Below are 22,684 nucleotides of genomic sequence, written 5' to 3' on the forward strand. Positions count from 1 at the left end.
CACCTTAGATGTGCTAGGCGATACAACACCTTAGCTATCGGGGAAATACCCAGAACCAAATCAATATAAAATTCTACCTGCCTCTTAGGAGGCACTTAATCGAAGTCATTGTCTTAATAAAAAATAAACCAACCAACCTACGTAGATAAGGTATGTCAGGTCGAATCCACAAGGAGTTCATGGTCAAACTATGTGTCAAAATAGTCAATGGAAAATAGATTACTTGTAATTGTCACGAAAAGGTTTAAACAAATATTAACCAAAAATACTTGGAACTTTATTAATTAAAACGAAACTTTAAATGTGAAAACCAAGGTGCTCCCGGTTTAGTTGTCGGACAGTTTAGATTCACACACTTTCTTCCCAAAAATCTTAGTTCAGTTTACTTAGATGTAATTGGGGTTTATTATCTTGCAACACATACTTTTGGATATATAATATGTTCATTCAACTAGTTGTCTTACTCCCTACGTCTACTTTGATTAAGAACAGATAGTGAATTGACAATAGAGTGTCTTGTAACTAACTATTACAATATTAAGATTTAGTATCACAAGTTTGAATAACAAATGTAGATTCAATTAATTGTCTTTGTTCGTAAACTAATTGAACTTGGAACAATCGGTGAATTGACAATGCACTATTTTAATTATAAAATTAAACAAATTCATATAACCCAATTTAAATCATTATTACAAAAAGATTATTATATGAAACATAAAATACAATTTGAAATTAACTAGAACCAAGTAATAATCGAGTATATTCATCCAAAAGTCTTAAACATCCCTAGAAGTAACCTAATAGTTTAGCCTTCCATTGAGTTCGTAAAAACAATAACTTGGATGAAATAAATAAAATGCGTAGTAGAATTCGTAAATAAACTTAAAATCATCCAACAATTGTAATCTAACGATTATCAAAATATGGAACAAATAACCCTTGGGGAAGAAGGAACCATTTCTGAAAATTACTGGAATTGATCAGAATCACCGATTGAATGATCTTCAGATGTTGCTTGATGATGAATTGAATTGAATCTTCCCTTGAATCCAGATTGAAATAGAATGAAATTGCATTTTGAAATGATTGTAAGAGTTTAGAAGCCTCAAAATCGCAGGTAAAAGCTCTGATTTTTGGAAGTGGGAACCCTAAAAATGTAAGGTTTTAGAAGTTTCAAAATCAGTGGTAAAAGCTCTAATTTTCGGAAGTGGGAACCCTAAAAATGAGTGCATAGGTCCCTATTTATATTGTGTGGAAGAAATAACAACGATTGGGTGATGTGGGACATTGTACATCCTTGGAGACGTCTTAGACGCGGTGTAGGATGCTGAGCCGTCCTTCGTGGTGTTTTAGCATGTTCTTTGTCATCTTGAACCACACTAAAAATTGGCGGAAAATGGTAGGCGACCTAGGAGACATCATTGACGCGTTGTAAGATGTTCTTCATGACTTCTTGCACTTTCCGTAACTCGCCGTTCCAAAACGAGACGCCCCAATAACACCCTGGTGTCCTAGGGGATGTCATTGATGCCTGATAGGACATCGATGGGGTCTTCTCCATTTCCATGCTCGATAATTTGCTCAGATGTTGACATGTTTGACCTTGACGTCCTACGGGGCGTCATAGACACCTGATCCACGTCCTTTGTCTTCCATGCACGTTTTGGTGATGAAAACTGAAAAATAAGCTAAAACACAAAACATGAAAGTTCTGGGAAATTGTCTCTATTTTTGCGAAACGTTTTAAATCAGGTCAAACAAAACTCCAGAGCTTGAGATATGAACAAAACATTGAATACTGTTCAATTTTCCCAGTAATATTTTCTTCATTAATTAGGCAATTCGTCTCCCATGTTTGTTAGCTTCCTTTTTCTCATTTTTCTTGCAGGTTCCACCACTTTTAGATTATATAGTTACCTGTACATAATGTCCAACATTCCATCAAAATAGTGAAATTCTTGGGCAATTACACATTAATTCAATATATTTAGTACAATTTATTACGTTATAAATATAAAGCGATCAGCACTCCCGAAAAATCCTTAGGAAACACATCATGGTATTCTTGAAAAATAGGTACACCATCCACAGTCTTCTTCCCTACAACCCGAATGTCCATAATGTATGCCGAAAATCCAGAATATCCTTGTTGAGGATACCTCCAAGCCCTTACAGTTCAGCAAATAGTTGGCCCACGCTGAGTGCTTTCACCATGAATAACCAGTTCTCCCTTACTTGGGGTTTAAAATCACACTAGCTGATGCTCGTAGTCAATAAAATCCTCATTCGGACTCAACTAATCCATGCCCAGAATAATATCCATCCATCATAGAGAAATGGAGACTAAATCTATCAGATACTTCTCGCATAACATCTCTAGAATGCAACCCCGATGGACCCTTGGAACGCTTACAATACAATCATCATCAATCTACACCTCCAATGAGTAATCTAAAACTCTCGGAACATCACCGAACTTCTTGCTAAAAGTAAGATATACAAAAGATCGAGTAGCTCCCAAATCGAAAAGTACATTGGCTGACACACGGTTAACTAGGAACATCCTAGTAACAACGTTTGGTGCAACTTGGGCCTCCTCCATTGTAAAATGAAAGGCTCATATCTTCACTATAGGAGCCTAAGCCTTGCCCTGACAGCCATCTGTAATACTCAAGGTAGCTAGAGAGGGTACATTCACTGTACCACCCGTAAAGCTCAGATAGTCAACCAATATATGCCGATTTGGTAGGTGAAAACAAATCAACGGTCCGTACGAGCAATCTATGCTAACGTGCCCTTTTTAACCGTACTTGAATCAACTTGAACCACTGGAGTGACAATCTCCATCATGTGTCTTGCCGCACTTTCCGAAGTGGCTCTTGCCTGCTAGAATCTAGATGGGAATCAAATGTCTTGGGTTTCTTTGTTGGGGCCTATATTTCCTGAACCTGAGATGGCTTCCGCTTCGTCTGGAGCTCCAACTCAATCTCCCATTTTCGGGATCTGTCAATCATACTCTCCAAGGTCCTGCAACTTGATATGCTAACAAAATCCCTAATGTCATCCCTCAACATAATGTGACATTGCGTCTTCTTCATATCCTCATCTGCCACATACTGCGGAACTAACCGAGACCCTCCCTGAATTTGATGGTGATCTCCGCCACAATCTCTGTCATCTGACACAGGTCCTACAACTCGCTCGCTAACTGTTGCACCTCAATAGCTGGTGCAAACTCAGATCTAAACCTGGTAACAAAATATGCCCAGGTTGTCACACCCCCAAACCAGAACGACGGAAACTTCGGGGGCGGAGGACGTCACGTACAGTATCATAACAATGCATAATAGTAAAACAAGCAACAACATCATCCGTTGCATTAATAATATAATTTTAATAAAAGTGTGTTCTGTATAGTTTGAAAGACACCAAAATAAAAATCAAAATAAAATACGAGTCTTGAACGTGCTCCGTCTTCTCAAAACCTGGTCATCGGTACATGTCTACTGGTGACCTGAGAATACAAGTTATTTTGAAAGCGTAGATCAGCATTAAAGCTGGTGAGTTCATAAGTATTTTAGTGTCATTGTTTGTATAAGTTTGATGAAATGTTTGTATGTGTTTGATGTACATGTTTGTAAGCGTTTGATGTAAATGTTTGTATACTCCCTGGAAAATCCTATATTTTCTACTAAAGTAGTCTTCTACCAAGACCCGACTGTCCCTTATGTTTGTTCTTTTGTAAAAGTGAGTGTTTTTCCCAAGTATGATTATCATTACCAAAATATAGTTTACAATATCGTTTATGTGAGAAGATCACAATGTGAATGTAATAGGAAAAGTAAAGATGTATTGTAGTATTATATATAAGTAACTACCAATGTACTAACTACATTAAACTAGTTTGTTTAATTAAGGTAAAATGTGATAAGATTATAACCATACTCGATTGACTAGTGAAACACGACGTTCGGGGACGTCGAAATGGTATGACATTCGTCACCCGTAGACCTGCAGGTCCCACTGTAGCTCGCAGCAAAGTGTACGATGGTCAATCCCATATTGATGTATACACAAACTCACACTCTCCCTCCAGGAGACTCTGGTGACAAAACGTGACACAACAGTAAATTGCCATGCCATGAAGTAGTGGCTCACATTAATGTTATAGTGTTCTTGTAGTTGTATAGTATGTTCTTTCTGTTGTAGTGTATAGTATGTTCTCTCTGTTCTAGTGTATAGTATGTTCTCTCTATTCTAGTGTATAGTATGAATTGTTTCTCCTTATAGTATGTTTGAACTGTCTCATGTATGAACTGACTCTTGTATGTTTCATTGTTCTAGAAATAGTAAGTAGTAACTTCCTAAACTATACCTATTATAGTTTACTAGTACTGTTGTTTGAATGACTGATCATGTTTGTAGACCTTTGCTACCCAAAGGTATTGAACTGATTAGAAGAACTTTTATATCTACATACATATACATAATATACAACTAAGATTCAAACGACACTCGGACAAACAATCGATAACCTAAGTCCACAACCAAACAAGGAACAAGAAATAAAGTGAGTTATCAGTCCTAAGCCTTTTCAACCTTATTTATATAACTATATCTATATAGACATGATTTTGACAATATATAAGTTTAAAAGAGTTTGATAAAGAGTTTAGCATATAAAAGAGTTTATAAAATGATTTGAAACAGTTGGTTGATAACACAGTTTGAAGTATAAGAAATCCACTTGTTTGATAGTTATAAATCACTTATGATTGATACAATAACTATAATGTTTTCTACTTGTATTCCCCCCATAAAAGCATTTAAAATCATTTAAAAGATAATTTAGGGGTACGAACTCACCTGTAGTGAGTGATTCGAATGTAAGATCGATATAGGATGCTAAGTGTCAAGTGAAGTCTCGAGCACAAACAGATCCCAATACGCATATAATGACACATATATGTATATAATTAATGTATATAACAACTAATCATGTATTGGAAACATCCCTACGAACTAGGAATCACTCACAATGGAGTGTATTAATCACATATGATTAGGTTAAGGGAGTTCACGGCCATACTTAAAGTGTTTACGACCCAAGGTGTTCACGACCATTGATGATCACGGCCATTGATGTTCTTGAGAAGGTTTTACGGCCAAGGGAGAATCTATGGCCGTAAACTCTTGATATTCAAGCTAAAATGGTTGGTTCTTGGATGTGTTTCAAGAGCTTCTAATGGATAACTAGTATATAGAAAGGATACTTACGTTTTGAAGCTTGAAGGGGTGTTCACGGCCCAAAGAACTAGTGTGTGTTCTTGCTGTTCTTGCTGTTCTTGAAGATCTAACCTAAAAGATATGAATTCAAGGATGAAATCATAGGGTTTTACTAGATTAAGAAGGATATCAACTAACATAGAAAGAATCACTTACAAATTTAACGGGAAATGGAAGTGTTCTTAATGATACTTGAGAGAGAATTGAGTGTTCTTGAGTTGAGAGTGTAAGAAGTGAAGAATAATGAAGGAATATCATGACTAAGGGACTAGTTCACGGCCAAACAAGAGCTTACAGCCGTAAGCTCTAGTTTACGGCCGTAAACTCCAAGTGATGGAGTTTTCCGGCTTGAATGTTGCACAATGAACTCTAGTAGATACTTCCTAACACTCAATCCTTGAATGTACTAGGCTTAGAACACTCAAACAGACCCTTAACAATGCTAAAAGATAGCAGAAACAAGTCTGACTTTTGATTGAATTGAATGGATTTACAAGATAGAAATTCCGGGTTGTCACATCATCCCCCCGTTAGAGAGAATTTCATCGCGAAATTAGAGTTTAAGCAATTACAAATAACTAAGTAAAAAGATGAGGATATTTCAGTTTCATTTGGTCCTCGCGTTCCCAAGTGAATTCAGGTCCCCGCTTGGCATTCCAGCGAACCTTTACTATCGCGATACGGCTTTGCTTCGCTTGCTTGACCTCTCGGTCCATGATCTCTACTAGTTCTTCCACGAAGTTGAGGATCTCGTTGATATAGATCCCGTCGAGTGGGATTACAAGAGTCTCGTCGGACAGACACTTTATCAAGTTCGAAACGTGGAAAGTGTTGGATTAGTGTCTAAGCCCGTAACTATATTTGGTATGTACTTGACCCGGTTGTGCATGGTCCTTTTGGGTTGCCTTCACCAAAGCAACTTGATAGGATGATTTATGGAGAGAGAGGATTAATTATGATTTATTAATATATTATATGAATAATATATTAAAGGAGAAATCATATTGTTTAATTAATATTAGTCAATAATTAATTGATAGTTAGTTTTGTGACTAAAAGACATTAATTAAATTTAGTGAACTAGAATTGTAATTATAAGATAATTGCAATTGGGCTATGGATCACCTTGGAACATAGGTTGGACGAATTCTATGGGAAGCCCATAAGGAATTCGTCCAAGGGGTGTTCTAAAGGGAGTCCATGGGCTGCTTAGGGCCTAAGCAGTCAAATTAGGATTTCCTAGTTGAAAACCCTAATAGCCTCACTATATAAAGACCCCTATGGACCCAAAAATGTGGTGAACTCCCTTGGAAGAACCCTAGGTCGTTTTTGGTGCTCCTCCTCCTTCTCATAAGTCATTATCTTGCTTGTGGTGTTTGTAAGCTATTAGAGGAGTGACACTTGTGACTCTAAGCTCCAAAGACAAGAAGATTCTAGCCATTGAAGAATAGGTAATCATCTAGATCTGCTCTTATGTGATAATTTCGAAATGCATATGCTAGATTAGGGTTCTTGAGTCTTGGATGAATTGCATGTATAATAGAGAAACCTAGATCCAAGCATTAGGGTTTGTATGAGGACATAGGATGTTCTTGTGTATAAAACCCATCAGTGGTATCAGAGCCTTGATTGGTTTCTATTGTATTGATGCTTAGTGTTTCATTCTTGATTGCAAAGTCGAGTTTTTGGCCATCTGCCTGACAAACTCATCGAGTCCCAATGTGGACTCGTCGAGTAGGATGAACTCGGCGAGTCCATATGGTAACTCGCCTAGTCTGGTTGTCAGACAGACAAATTTTCGGGATTTTTGCCTATTTTGACTTAGGATAATTGCCATAACTGTTTCAAATTAATAAAATACGAATTTTATTGATTCCTTATAATTATCTTTGTCAAAATAAAAGATTTTTGTCATCTAATTAGATAATTGTTACCTTATTTGATAAATCCTAAATTATTTGAATTATTTGGTCAACTATCCTGCATGAAATTGGATTATGTCAAAACTAGATAATCACCAATTAATTGTTTAATTGCCTTATTTGTATTTTGATCTAGATAGTTTTGAAAGGTTTCAAAACTTGCCATCAAGTTTTGGAATTTGAATTTTGATTAAAAGTTTAATTTTGAAATATTTTAAATTCTAAACCCTAATGATTTGAAATGTTTCAAAACTTGCCCTCAAGTTTTGGAATTTAAATTTTAATTAAAGGTTTAATTTTAAAATGTTCAAATTCTAAAACCCTAATTTTTTAAAACGTTCAAATTGCACCCTTATGGTTTTATTAAATTAATTAAGTGTATAATTAAAGAGAGTTAATAAATCCATGATGATATGGTTTACATTTAATTAAATTAAAAGTGTAATTTGTTAAATTAGACCATATAATATTTTAAAAGTGTAAAATACACCCTTATACTATATATAACATTAAAAGTATAATATTATATATGTATAACTTAAATGCTAGTCTTACCGTTAGTAGGCCTCATTCACGAAGACCATCTATAAGGGGGGTATAAGGTTATGGCCTATAAAATGGCCGTTTAATGGGTGTCCACTCTCACCCACCGCTTCCTTGATTGATGGAGGGTCGTTAGCCGAACGGGTAGGATAGGGAAAACCCTTTCCATTAAAAGTATAATGAATTATAAAGTAACTAAATGTTTACAAAATTCCCAATCTTAGTTACTTTAGGCAAAAGTGAATTTGATGCAATTCCATGAAATTACACTTTGTGCCCTTGCTAAGATGTTAGTGGAGCGTGTGTGGTTAACCGACACACTAAATGGGCTCTAAGCAAAGGTAGCGAAGGGGGACTCGATGTTTGTCATAGTTCGGTGGAGCGTGTGTGGTTAACCGGCACATCGAATAGGTGATTGTAACATTGGGGGCACCATGTAAGTTTGCATGGTTATTCACACTCTGTTTTGTGATCCTCGGCATCCCAGTCACAAATCGAGGGGCATATCGAGATTTAAACATGCCATTGAAAAGTTCAATGAATCTCAAAGGATCTAGGAGTTTTCTATACATTTAAAACTTAATCTCTTTTTCGTTTTTCATGGTGAAAAATTAGTGAATCGTTATTCACTTACCTTCAAATGTTCTGCAATTTGGATTACGACATCCCTCTTCCAAGTTGTAGAATATTGTGTTGGGTCCTAACCTTAATATCTCATTTGGGTGTTTTATTAAGGACTCAATCAATCAACTAACTTGAATTTTCTCCCGTTTTGTAGATGTCAAAGTATGACAACTATGGTCTTCCCAAATCCCTTGGAACAAGCTTTCCACATGAAGATGATATTCCACGATTCGATCGAGGAACAAGAAATCATGCTTCACTTCCTCCACCACCACCTATTGTTCTTCCTAACCCACAAGTTCAAAGGCTTGAAAAGTTCAAGCTCACTCAAGCCCTTTTGGCAACTAAACATGAAGAAGGAAAGTCAGTGTGTGCACATGTCTTAGAGATGAAGTCACACATTGATAGGTTAAGAATGTTGGGAGTCGTTGTCTGTGAGAAGTTGGTTGTTGACTGGGTTCTTCAATCGCTTCCGGACTCATATAGTGAGTTCGTAAGATAGTACTATATCATGGACCACGACGTGACCCTTATCGATCTCACCTATTTGCTTGTTGCTACTGAATCAACAATGATTTGGCGCACTGGATAAGCAAAGTTGATTGGTGGTTCTACCTTCCAAACCTCCATGGACATAGGCAATGGCAACGAAAGGCATGCCATGGTCGAAATGTTTGATCATAAGAGAAAATAAAAGTCTGAGGTAGTTTTGTGTGCTGTTCCAAAAGAGTCAATTTGCTTTTATTGTTAAGAGAATGGGCATTGGAGACGAAACTGCACTGTCTACCTGAGAGATCTAAGAGATGGGAGAGTCAAGACGTATGGCTCTGCTTCAGGTAAAATCCATTAACTAACTCTATAAGTTCCTATTTTTGATTCTTGATACATTATGCGATAAGATTACATTTTTGATGTTTCGTAGAATCGAATATAAGAGAGGAAGCTTAAAGGAAGAAGTAAGTTGGGTCTGATCGCGAAGAAATGGATTTCGATCGCATGATTCGATGATCGGGTTTTTGGAACTGCTACTTTTAGAGTTATGATAGATTGCTTAGGAATATGTAATAGCGTAGTTTTTCATTTGAATTGCATTGTAAGGACCAGTTTTCCGCACCTTTTATAAATAAAAGAAATTTTTATTTTTTGTCTTATTTATATATTTCCTTGCAATGGCATGTATGATAAATTGACATTTGTGTATTTCTAGTTTTAGAAATGATGAAATGGATGTGATTCTTAGTAATGTTATTTGTGGTAATGTCAAGAATTTACCAAATAAGGAAAGATTCTTGACGACCAAGTTTCAATTGGACAGAAATTTGGAATCATACAAATTGTATTGTATGATGAATGAGAACCTTCATATTTGAAAAAATTAAGACTAATTCCTTGACAAAGAGTCAAGCGAAGGACTAGGAGAACTGGTACACAATGTTGTGCACTAGTCAAGTCCACCACAAACAACAATAAGATTATTCGTCATGGTTTACTAAAAGACTAGTAAATGTGGTTATGCTTACAAGATTAAGTGTAATTCTGAATCATTCAAAAGTTTCAATGTATGGCAGAACGAATAAGAAGAATCAATTAGGCAGAAAGATAAAAGTTTCTCCGATCTAAGAAGAAGGGAGAGTACTTTTGTATCGTATTTTATGATCATCTTGTTGATTATAAAACCATATCACAATTAATCCTCGAAGGACATATTAGTGCACTAGTATGGCTAAGAAGAGGAATCGGAAATTGTTGAAATGGTTAAATCAAAACAATGAGTCATACTTCGTTCCAAAATCAAGTCTTAGAGTCATACTACAAGTTTGTGAGTTGAGTGATATAATCTTAAGTAGGAATGTTCTCACACTTGCACATTTTGGTAATTTGTGATGTCTTGAATAAGACAAAGACCAACTAGTACCAAATTGCGTGTAGTTTTTGTCTTAATATAGACACACACTAACTCTTGGATATTTTTTTTGTCAAGAAATGTTTCTTCATAAAAGAATCTTATATGTCAAGAGATTAATGGGAGTCTAAAAGATCTTGAAAAGTTTCAAGAACAAATCAAGAAGTAAACCTATTAAACACTAGCACACGACTTGAGGATTGTAATCTATCGTGTTGACGTATTCTTGTTTCTGTGCCAATCCAGTTGAGTTGATTATGCATATGAGTTCTACGAGTTCTCAGAAGAATGCATAAGGCAAGCACCTTGTTCAATGAAAGTACATTGACTGGCATAGGTGAGCTGCTAAATAACTTATAAGCAATGGTGGGACCCTTGATGGCAAAGAATCAAGTATGAACAAGTTCTGTCCATAAGAGTTTGAATTCGTCACAAACATTATCTTATGATTATGCTTATGACAAATTCACATGGATAGGAACACATGCACCATAAAATCTAAGTGTCATAAGGTTTCTCTCCTTCATGAAAATGATTGTGAGGAAACGCTTTCACTAAGAGAGATTTTAAGGAGATAGCGATTATGTAAATTGCATTCTCAAATTCGATTATGATTACGGCATCCCTCTTCATAGTTCGAATTGTGAGATTTGGCAATTAGTCTGAACATTTGGGACTTAGTAATATAAGTTCTGAATTAGTTTAGACACACATGTGAGCTGTCTAAGGAAAGGTGTGTGAGTTTCAAAAGCTTAGATAAAAGGCTTATCGAAGCACATCGTATTGGAAATATGAACTTTGGAAGTCAATAAGTATTTTCTTCTAGAAGTCCAACTGTTTTCTGAATACGTGTCAAAGCTAGTGGGAATATAAATGTTATGCTGGAATGGACATAATCATCATGTTAGTGGGAGCATGATTATTATTTAAGTATTGCAAGTTGACAATATTAATTATAGAAAAACAAAAGTTTCACTTTGCAAAGTTGCAGGGGTTGAAAAGTTGTTTTTGCTATAATTAAGGGAGAGAATGTTATACTTCGTTTCCAATCTAAAAGCTTAGATCGAGAAATTTTAATTGAATTTAGTCAAGGATATATTTATTAGTTGCATTCTCAAAGTTTGATTATGATTACGGCATCCCTCTTCATATTTTGAATTTTGAGAACACGACAACTAGAAATATTATGGCAATATTATAGCAAGACACTGGTAAAGTATTACGTTTTTCATTATGAATCGTATCCGATACGCTTCGGGTATAGGATCGATTGAATATGCTGTAATATTTGACCGTTCTAGAATTTTCCAAATGCCTAGGGCATTAAGAGGGAAAAGGGACTAGAACCGGTTTGACTAAAATAAATTGAACAACTGTCAACGACAAGCTAAGGTTCGCTAAGGATTGGTCGCTTGTGAGCAGTTTGAAGTATAGTAATGAATGGACAATATCGACCTTATTATGAATAGATAAGACTCTATTCAGAATGAGTTGTTATATGGCAAATATGGAAATGTTTCCATATTGGGAGTTCGACATTAAGAATTTATGTCTAGATTAGAAACTTCTATGCAAGAAGGATGTGCAAAGGAATGTACTTTGAGTGTGAGACTTAATGACTATAGAATTGTCTTGTAAACAATCTCCAATAGAGCACTTTGTAATTTCATTGGCTAAGTCTTAGTGACTTTGGCGCTGTGATATCACGAAAGGACCGTTGCATAAAATGTTAGAATCTAACATATTCTAGTAGTGGCGAGAATTTTGTATTCTTACACTAATGGATTAGGAATTGTGAAATGAGTGTGATTGAAAATGTTATTCAATTATACTATTTCACAAAGTAAGGACCATAGGTAAACATAGTGTGCATGCTAAGAGCATGGGACAATTGTTGTTATAATTCAAGTAAGAAGTTGATTACCTGAAACAACAAATAATGAGTAATCAATATGGTGATTAAATAAAAGGTGTTTTATTTATACTCAAAGGTTTGGGGCCATATAGGATTAGTATTATTCTTGTGTTTCACTTTGCATGTTTTGACTTCCCGAATAATAAGATTATTCAAAACCTCCACAATCGCTCGTACTTTGGAAGTACGTATGAAAGAAGACTGTCATGAATCCGTCTGTAGATTGTCTAAAGCGTTTAGTCATAGCACAAGTTTGCTACAGAGTTCATGAGTGTTGCTATAAGATTAGAGTATTGGATTAAATCCACTCTCATTTGGATCGCTTCATGGAGTTTATCACGAGTGATTGGTGAGACGATAATATCTTATATTCTTGAAACCGAGATGTGTGAGTTGTATCTTGCGAGTCAGTTACACACTGACAATATGTAAACGCACCAGTAACTTGGTGTTATAAAACGTATTGTTATGTGTGATTCGGTGAGTGAGTACAAGCGAACATTGAGTCAAAGTTTATCCGTTCCTTTTACCCAAAGTGGGATAAAAGCGATATATGTGGGCCCCTTGATGATTTAGTGATGACACCCTAAGCGCTTGGCCAAGCCGGGACTGAGTTGATGTGTTCAATTGTAGTCTGTTGTCAGTTGTCATAAATCGGAAATCGGCAAACAACACATAGACTGGGAGAATGATTATAATCCATGTCTTATGTCTATACGATATCTAGAATGGAGGAATATATGATCCCTTATCTAAAGGACAGGTTGCTGATAAGATCAGAGTTCGACATCGTCTTTGAGAGCTACGATTGCTAATTGGATTGTACTTTCATTATAGTTACTAGACTTATCCAAGTAGGAGACTGTTGGATTAGTGTCTAAGCCCGTAACTATATTTGGTATGTACTTGACCCGGTTGTGCATGGTCCTTTTGGGTTGCCTTCACCAAAGCAACTTGATAGGATGATTTATGGAGAGAGAGGATTAATTATGATTTATTAATATATTATATGAATAATATATTAAAGGAGAAATCATATTGTTTAATTAATATTAGTCAAGAATTAATTGATAGTTAGTTTTGTGAGTAAAAGACATTAATTAAATTTAGGGGACTAGAATTGTAATTATAAGATAATTGCAATTGGGCTATGGATCACCTTGGAACATAGGTTGGACGAATTCTATGGGAAGCCCATAAGGAATTCGTCCAAGGGGTGTTCTAAAGGGAGTCCATGTGCTGCTTAGGGCCTAAGCAGTCAAATTAGGGTTTCCTAGTTGAAAACCCTAATAGCCTCACTATATAAAGACCCCTATGGACCCAAAAACGTGGTGAACTCCCTTGGAAGAACCCTAGGTCGTTTTTGGTGCTCCTCTTCCTTCTCATAAGTTATTCTCTTTCTTGTGGTGTTTGTAAGCCATTAGAGGAGTGACACTTGTGACTCTAAGCTCCAAAGACAAGAAGATTCAAGCCATTGAAGAAGAGGTAATCATCTAGATCTGCTCTTATGTGATTGTTGGGGTACAAAGTTTTCCTTGAATGACTTTGTAATGTTTAACTTTTGTAAAACCCACTTGCATGTAGAGTATTAGCCTTGTGACACATGAGAGATAGAGAGTGAGAGAGAGACATGTAAACACCTCTATAAACAGTGGGTTCATACCACTTGTAGAGGTGTGCTTGAGAGATGTAAAAGTGAGTGTGTAAGTGTGTGTTATTTATGTAGTCTAGATCTAGATCCTTTTTGTGTAACACCATACATAATCAATACATCTCTTGAACACCCAAATCACCATGTTCATTGTGCAATCTTTAATTCCGCATGCCAAACCATGTTCTTATGTCACTACAATTGGTATCAGAGCGGGTCTTCAAGATCAAAGTGATTTTTGAAGAACGATTCTCGGTTTGGCAACTTTTGTCACAATTGGAGCATTTTTGGTGAGTCTCTCTCTATGATCTCTCTTAATTTCATTGAAATTGTGCGTTGTGTTTTTTGATTTGTGATCGTTTGACTCGTTGGATCAAATTTTCCTTGAAAAACCCCATTGATGATCCAAATAAATTTTTGTTTATATCAAATTCAAACCAAAAACAAAATCAAATTTTCGATACTATTCATTGAGCACAAACATTAAATTTGGACTCTGTTCAAAGTCCAAGAGTACATTAGATGCAAATTTCACTTATTGTTCATGTATCTTGTGTCCAATAGTGTTTGATCCGATGTTTTAAAACTGTGAGCCCAGTTCATCTTCTTATTCGATAATCTTGATATTTGTGGTAATCAAGAGCCCAATAATTTCATTCGTTTATGATGCAAATGAAGTCGTCACTGTTCATTAATATTTTGAGCCCAAATCATGAATGTCTTTAACTCATTAAATCATTTTGAATCGTCAATCGCTGTTCGTCATCTTACTTGTACACTCGCATCATGTACTTGTACCATCGGATAATATTTCTTCATAATCAGTTGTTCTTCTGTTCTTAATCTCATTTTCTCATTGTATCTTTTCGATCGTTGTATAATGCTAATCTGCAAATGTATAATCGTTTTCAAATGATTGGCATATGATGAAATCGATTTTGGTCAAGCTAAAATTTGAGAAATTGAAAAATTGGTTCTTTGATTTTAAAGATCTTGACCAAGAACACTTGAAGGAGGTTTAGAACAGCTGCTTGAACGTGTTTTGATCTGGAATTTGGTGAAGGAATATTCAATTTCATGTTTGTCAATCTTTGATTTTGAAAAGTCAAACACAGAAAAAGTCAAACTCGACTTCTATGGGTTGATTTGATGAATTGGATGTTAAAACTGGTTTTTACAAGTTGTTTAGAGGCTGTGAAAGTCGAAATCAGGTTCAATTTGGAATTTAATTTTGAAGTTGGATGAATCTTGTACTTAATGTCGATCACTTGGGTTTCACAGTCGAAGTCGGTGATTTGTGGGTCGTATTCAGATTGGAGATAGAGTCGATGTATGTTGGATTCGATAAATGTTTGCATCAATGGTTTAGAGTCGAGTTTTGAGAGTCGATTGGGTATTGGGTTTGTACACAAGGATGGATTTCGATTGAATGTTGAAGGCTTGGGTGGATAATTTGTTAATCACAGATATAACTGGAAGAATGATCGAAAATTAAAATTGTTGATGTCAAAATCTGATTCTTGGAGTTTGTTTGCTGGGTTCGCAAATGGTGGAGTCAATAGAATCGATTTGAGATTATGTTTACTGTGATTTGGAAAGAATTTGGGGTTAATGAACGAAGGGTTAACGATCGATTTGGGTTAAGATTCGAAGATTTGGGAATTGATGTTGGCTAATGAAGTTTGATGTTGATGAAAAACGAAGGGTTGTCGATGTTTGCAAAAGAAAGGATTTTGGGTTTGGTGAACTGGAAAACGAACGAAAAACGATGAAGTGTAAGAATGAAAATTTGATTTTGGGTTGAATGTACGAAGTGAGATAATTCGATTAAGAGGTTGGATGATTAAGAGGTTACTGTTCATTAAGAGGTTTCGAATGCCTTCGAATTCGTGAATATGGTTATGGATTTGGTGCTATGATCATACAAAGAGTAGAGAGAAAATTTTGGGGATGATGATTTTCGTATGAAGGGGAGAGAGAAGGAAAAATTTTCGTATGTTTGGATGCAAAATTTTCGTATGTTTGGAATGGAAAAGTAAAATTTTCGAATGTAGTCCCTCAAGTTTCGAATGGTTGACAAATGGAAAAAGGCTTCATACATGAATGATCAATATTTCCTATGTTTTGATCAAAAAGCAGAATTTCCAAATTCAACCCCTGTGCCTTCGAATATTTGTCACCTCCACAATTAATTGAAGTTTAGAATGTTTGACACTTTTCAACCAAATTCGAAAATTTTCTGAAGCTTCGAATGTTTGGACAACTTTTCGTATGTTTGGTGCACAAAGACAAAATTTTCGAAAATAGTCCCTGAGGCTTCGAATGTTTGGCAGTTCATACCCAAATTCGAAAAAGGTCTGTTTTTGTTGAAAATTGAAGAAAATACATTTCAGGCCCCTGCAGTTTGTGCAAATTGACGCTTTCTACCCAACTTTGGAAAAGGGGGAGAGTTTTCCATATTTGGCTGTTTTGGGCGCACCGGGTAACTGCAGAATTTTGAAATTGACAATTTCTACCCATTTTTGAGAAATTTTGTCAAAGGCGATCCGTGAACGAAGCTAAAAATTCAATATTTTTTGGATTTTCCGGATTGAAGCACAAAGTTTATGCCACATGTTAAGCGGGAGTTTTGACACGAAAAATTCCGAATAGAGCACGTTCTCTTTCCTTGAAGGTTTTATAATCAAATTTCCATTATAAAAAGGGGAGAAATTTATATAGAAATTCGAACTTGAATTTTTCATATTACGCGGATTTGAAGACCGAAGTGACCTTAATTTTTGAAGCTTACGAAATGACGAAATTGGAAGTTTGGAAGTGATGTATTCGAAATGAGTTTGGTTTTATTGAAGATTTTCAGGGTGTGTTTTTATGCTCAACTTTTGGGTGATCAATTTGGAGTTTGAGAAGCTCGTGATCATTCGTTGATGCTCGGTTTGTATGGTCTCACATCCTAGAGCCCAAATTGAAGAATCATGGAAGAATTGAAGATTGAAGTTTGTTTCGACATGTGTCACCTTTGAGGCTCGAATCACGTAGTTGCTCGATTTTGGAAGATTTGAAGTGGGTCATTCATTCCTAACTTTGAGGGGGAGAATGTTGGGGTACAAAGTTTTCCTTGAATGACTTTGTAATGTTTGACTTTTGTAAAACCCACTTGCATGTGGAGTATTAGCCTTGTGACACATGAGAGATAGAGAGTGAGAGAGAGACATGTAAACACCTCTATAAATAGTGGGTTCATACCACTTGTAGAGGTGTGCTTGAGAGATGTAAAAGTGAGTGTGTAAGTGTGTGTTATTTATGTAGTCTAGATCTAGATCCTTTTTGTGTAACACCATACATAATCAATACATCTCTTGAACACCCAAATCACCATGTTCATTGTGCAATCTTTAATTCCGCATGCCAAACCATGTTCTTATGTCTCTACAGTGATAATTTCGAAATGCATATGCTAGATTAGGGTTCTTGAGTCTTGGATGAATTGCATGTACAATAGAGAAACCTAGATCCAAGCATTAGGGTTTGTATGAGCAGATAGGATGTTCTTGTGTATAAAACCCATAAGAAAGTAGGGTGTACATTACTAAGTTCGTGAGGTAGTTTGAGTTTGTAAGCTACAGGGCCGATTCTAACGAGAATCTCGAAAGGCCCTATGTATCTGGGATTTAGCTTTCCACGCTTTCCAAAGCGTATCAAGCCCTTCCAGGGTGAGACCTTCAATAGAACATGGTCACCAACCAGGAATTCCAAAGGTTTCCTTCTCTTGTCTGCTTAGCTTTTATGTCGGTCTCTAGAGGCTTTCAATCGTTCACGAATCTGAACGATCTTCTCTGTCGTTTCTCGAATGATCTCTGGACCTGTGAGAGTGCTGTCAGGAACTCGTCCTTTAGCTAACTGTGTGTCACCCACTTCAGCCCAGCACATAGAGGATCTGAACTTCTGGCCATACAGGGCTTCAAATGGAGCAGCCTTTATGCTCATGTGATAACTATTATTGTAGGAGAACTCGACAAGGGGCAGATGACTATCCCATGCCTTCCCAAAATCTATCACACAGGCTCGCAACATATCTTCCAAAGTTTGAATAGTCCTCTCACTTTGTCCATCGGTTTGCAGATGGTAGGCTGTACTCATGTCCAGCTTAGTTCCTAGGGAACCTTGTAGCGACTGCCAGAACCTTGAAGTGAATCTATTATCTCTATCAGAGATAATGGATATTAGAACACCATGTAGTCGTATTATCTCCCTAATGTAGGTTCTCGTTAGTTTCTCCATCTTGTTAGTTTCTTTGATAGGCAGGAAGTGTGCGGACTTGGTTAACCTGTCTACGATCACCCATATGGTATCGAGACCACCCGTTGTCTTGGGAAACTTGGTTATGAAGTCCATTGTAATCCGCTCCCACTTTCATTCTGGTATTTCCGGTTGCTGAAGTAAACCTGATGGTTTCTAGTATTCGACCTTAACCTTGGCGCAAGTAAGACACATGCTCATGAAGGTAGCAATCTCTGCTTCCATGTTAAGCCACCAGTAAAACTTTTTAAGATCCAGATACATCTTATCTGAACCTGGGTGGACGGAATATCGAGTGTTGTGTGCTTTGGTCATGACCAAGTCTATGAAACCACCGTGTATCGGTGTCCAGATCCGATCCATGAGGTACAAGGCTCCGCCACCCTTGACTTCCAAGTTCTTATCCATCCCTCTAAGGGATTCACCCGCCACATTTTCGGGCTTTAAGGCTTTAAGCTGAGCCTCCTTAATTTGTGTGGACAGATGTGAATGGATAGTCATAGTCAATGATTTGACTCTACGACCAGAGTATTATTTCCGATCTAAGGCGTCAGCTACTACGTTGGCCTTGTCGAGATGATAACGAATTTCGCATTCGTAGTCACTGAGTAGCTCGACCCACCATCATTGTCTCATATTGAGCTCCTTCTGGTCGAATATATGTTGAAAGCTTTTGTGGCCTGTAAAGATAGTGCTTTTCGTACCATACATGTAGTGTCTCCAGATCTTCAGAGCAAAGACCACTGCTCCTAACTCAAGATCATGTGTGGTGTAGTTGACTTCGTGTGTCTTTAGTTGTCTTGAGGCATAGGCGATGACCTTTCATCGTTGCATAAGAACACAGCCGAGCCCGTGGTTGGATGCATCGCAATAAACCACAAATTCTTCTATCCCTTCTGGGAGGGATAGTATCAGTGTGGTGTATAAGGCTCGTTTCAGCGTTTGGAACGCCTTCTCTTGTTTCTCTTCCCAGTCAAAGGCCACGCCTTTCTGGGTCAATGTAGTAAGCGGTTTCGCGATCCTTGAGAAGTTCTGAATGAACCTGCGATAGTAGCCAGTGAGGCCTAGAAATTGATGAATTTCTGTAGGCGTCTTCGGAGTTGACCAGTTCTCAGTGGCCTTTATTTTGGAAGGGTCCACGTGAATTCCCTCTTCTTTGACCACGTGACCCAAGAATTCAACTCTTCGAATCCAAAACTCGCACTTAGAGAACTTCGCATAAAGCTTCTCTAATCGTAGTGTTTCTAATACCTGACGCAGGTGTTGACTATGATCTTCCTTACTACGAGAGTAGATAAGTATGTCATCGATGAATACAATGAAGAACTGATCCAAGTAAGGACGGCAAACACTATTCATTAAGTCCATGAATACTGCGCCCGCATTGGTCAATCCGAATGGCATCACTACAAACTCGTAGTTTCCATAACGAGTTCGGAAGGCTGTCTTTAGAACATCCTCCTCTAACACTCGTAACTGGTGATACCCGGATCTTAGATCAATCTTGGAAAAGTAATTCGCCCCTTGCAGTTGGTCGAACAAGTCGTCTATGCGAGGCAGAGGGTAACGATTCTTGATGGTAAGCTTGTTAATTTCTCTGTAGTCGATGCACATACGGAATGATCCGTCTTTCTTCTTCACGAATAAGACCGGTGCTCCCCAGGGTGAGAAGCTTGGTCTAATAAAGCCCTTGCTGAGCAGTTCGTTAAGTTGACCGGATAGCTCCTGCATCTCGGTTGGTGCTAGACGATAGGGTGATTTGGCTACTGAGTTATCCCCTGGAACTAAGTCGATTCTGAACTCGACTTGACGTTGTGGAGGTAATCCTGGTAGTTCTTCCGGAAAGATGTCGGGAAAATCGCATACTTCTGGGATGTTCTTTATGTCTTTCGTCTCTTGGTTCATATCGACAACATGAGCAAGGAATGTGTGGCATTCCTTTCGTATGTACTTCTGGGCTTGTATGCTCGAGATGATGCAAAGGTTCGTGCCTGGTTTGTCGCCGTAGATAACTAGAGTTTCGTTAGACGGTAGATTAAGACGAATGGCGTTCTCATAACACATGATGTCAGCACGATGAAGACTCAACCAATCCATGCCGATAATGACGGCGAAACTTTTAATTGAGACCGTCGTGAGGTCGATTGGAAATGAATGGCTATCTAGAGTTAGAGTACATCCTATGTATATACTGCTAGTGCTATCAGTTTTTCCGTTAGCAATTTCTACAGTGAACGGTTCTTTCAGTGCACGTGATTGTTGTCTAAGTAAGTATGCAAATTTCTGGTTCACGAAACTCCTCTCTGCTCCACTATCAAACAGGATGCATGCATATGAGTTATCGAGGAGAAACATACTAGTGACCACTGTAGGGTCGGCTACTGTTCCTTGTGGCTTATAGCCAAAACTCTTCCCACTCCGCCCACGTTTCCTGCCTTCAGGAAGTTCCTCTTGTAATGACCCACCTCGCCATATCCGTAGAAAGCCTAACCCACACAAACGCCGGGGACTTGGGTGATTGGCTTAGCCAGAACTTTGTAGAAACTGGCAGTGTGCCCTTCCCTGTTGCAGTTAAAGCACTGCATTTCCCAGCAGGATCCATTGTGGTGGAAGCTGTACCTGTTGCACTTGGGCAAGCTTCCAGCATACTGCTTCACCGGCGCAGTAGCAGTAGGTGCTATCGCTATATGAACATAGACGACCTGTTGTTTTTTAGAAGAGTTATGCACCGCGTTCTTCTTCTTGTTATCCCAAAACTTCCGCTTGTTGTCAGCGGCTTTGGATGGTTCTGGGATGGCCAGGGTTGTTGTCGTTGTCGGGGTGCGGACTCCGTGATCGATGAGCCGATGTGCCAATCGCTTGGCACTGTCGAAGGTAGTGGGGTTTGAAGCTAAAACATTCCCCTGAAATGGAGGCACCAACCCCCAGATATACCTCTCGATCTTCTTTCCCTCAGTAGGGACCATTCCCAGACATAGTGCCACCAGATCGTTGAACCTGGCAGCGTAGGCGACTATGTCGGAGCCCTTCATGGTTAGGCTCCAGAGTTCCTGTTCAAGTTTTTGAACCTCGCCCCTCGGACAATATTCTTCTATCATGAGCTCCTTCAGAGCTTCCCAACCCATAGCATTAGCCACTATCAGGGTTAGTGACTTAACATTACTATTCCACCACGTTAGGGCTCTGTCTGCGAAGGTGCAGGCAGCAAATTTAACTTTGCTCCCTTCCGTACAGGATCAGATCTCGAAGATCGACTTCGTCTTCTCGAACCATTGCGAGAGGGCAATGATTCCACCAGTCTCATTAAAGGTCCTGGGATTGCAGTTGGTGAAGTCCTTATACGAGCACTCTCTAGAGCACACGGGAGCATCACCTTGAGTGGAATGTACAGTTGTTCCACTCCCGCTAGTACCAGAGGATTTGAATTGAGTTAGGGTTGTCGTAACAGCCGCATTCACTGTAGCTTGGATAGCTGCTGGATTGTATTGTGGAGGAGGTAGTGGTGGTTGAGTTGGACTTATCGGAGTAATGGAGGCATCTTGTAGCTATAAGTTTATAAAGATGAAGATATTGGTAAGTATTCAATAGTGAGTACAATGAGAGTGATCCATGGCCTAACTCACCATAGCCCAACAAAACAGATGAGAGTATGTTTGTAATAGAGATCTAACAATAGAAGGGTGAACGCATTTGGATAAGGATTTCCCATGAGAGTAGATGTATGTCAATAACATTGGCATTAAAAATGTAAGGAGTTCGGGATAAATGACCTTGAAGTAGGTCTTACATCAAACCATAAAGAGAAGATTTTTAACAGAACGGAGACCTAATCAAACTAGAAGTTCAAGGTCTTAACATAAAAGGAAAAGTATAGGGAAAAGTGCTACTCAGAGCATATATAAGAAGGCTAATCTTTAGATCAAAAGAAAGGATGAGTAGAGAATGTCCTACTGGCGAAGGGCACCCCTCGGACGAACCCTCAATTCAGCCAGCTGATGCTCCACATCAAGAAGGTGTCGCTCATACACTCGTTGGCGTACGTTGAGCTCTATGACTTCAGTTGGAGTTGCAGATAGTTCTTGTTGCAGAGCCTCATTTTCTCTCATAGCTCTCCCATGAGCAACTTCAAGATTGCAAATATGATCCGTATTGGCGTTCGTATCTGCATCAAGCTCCACGGTTTGCTGAATGACTGCTATTCCCAGTTCAACATTTCGAGCCACTCGGCGAACCAAGATGGGAAGAATTATATCCACAGAGCCTCCCTCGCTTATGTTGTAGAAGCTTCGGTCTTCGTTGTAGGGTAAGGGTTAACCATGTTCACAGCTCCACCTACCCAAGTTCTCATCCCACATAGGCGTCGGGCCTTGAAAAGCCGGACGACGGTTAGGATTTGGGATTGGAGCTACCAGGGGTTGATCATTGACTTCTGGATCTGGGTCAGAATCCTCTGTGAAGTCATCGTATAAAGGAATTTCCTGATTCTCTTCTGGCTCTGCATCGAGCCATCCACCATTTCCTTGGTTGGGAAAGTACGG

The sequence above is a fragment of the Lactuca virosa genome, chromosome 7, assembly GCF_052849685.1.
Source record: "Lactuca virosa cultivar CGN04683 chromosome 7, Lactuca_virosa_CGN04683_v6, whole genome shotgun sequence".
Taxonomy (NCBI): Eukaryota; Viridiplantae; Streptophyta; class Magnoliopsida; order Asterales; family Asteraceae; genus Lactuca; species Lactuca virosa.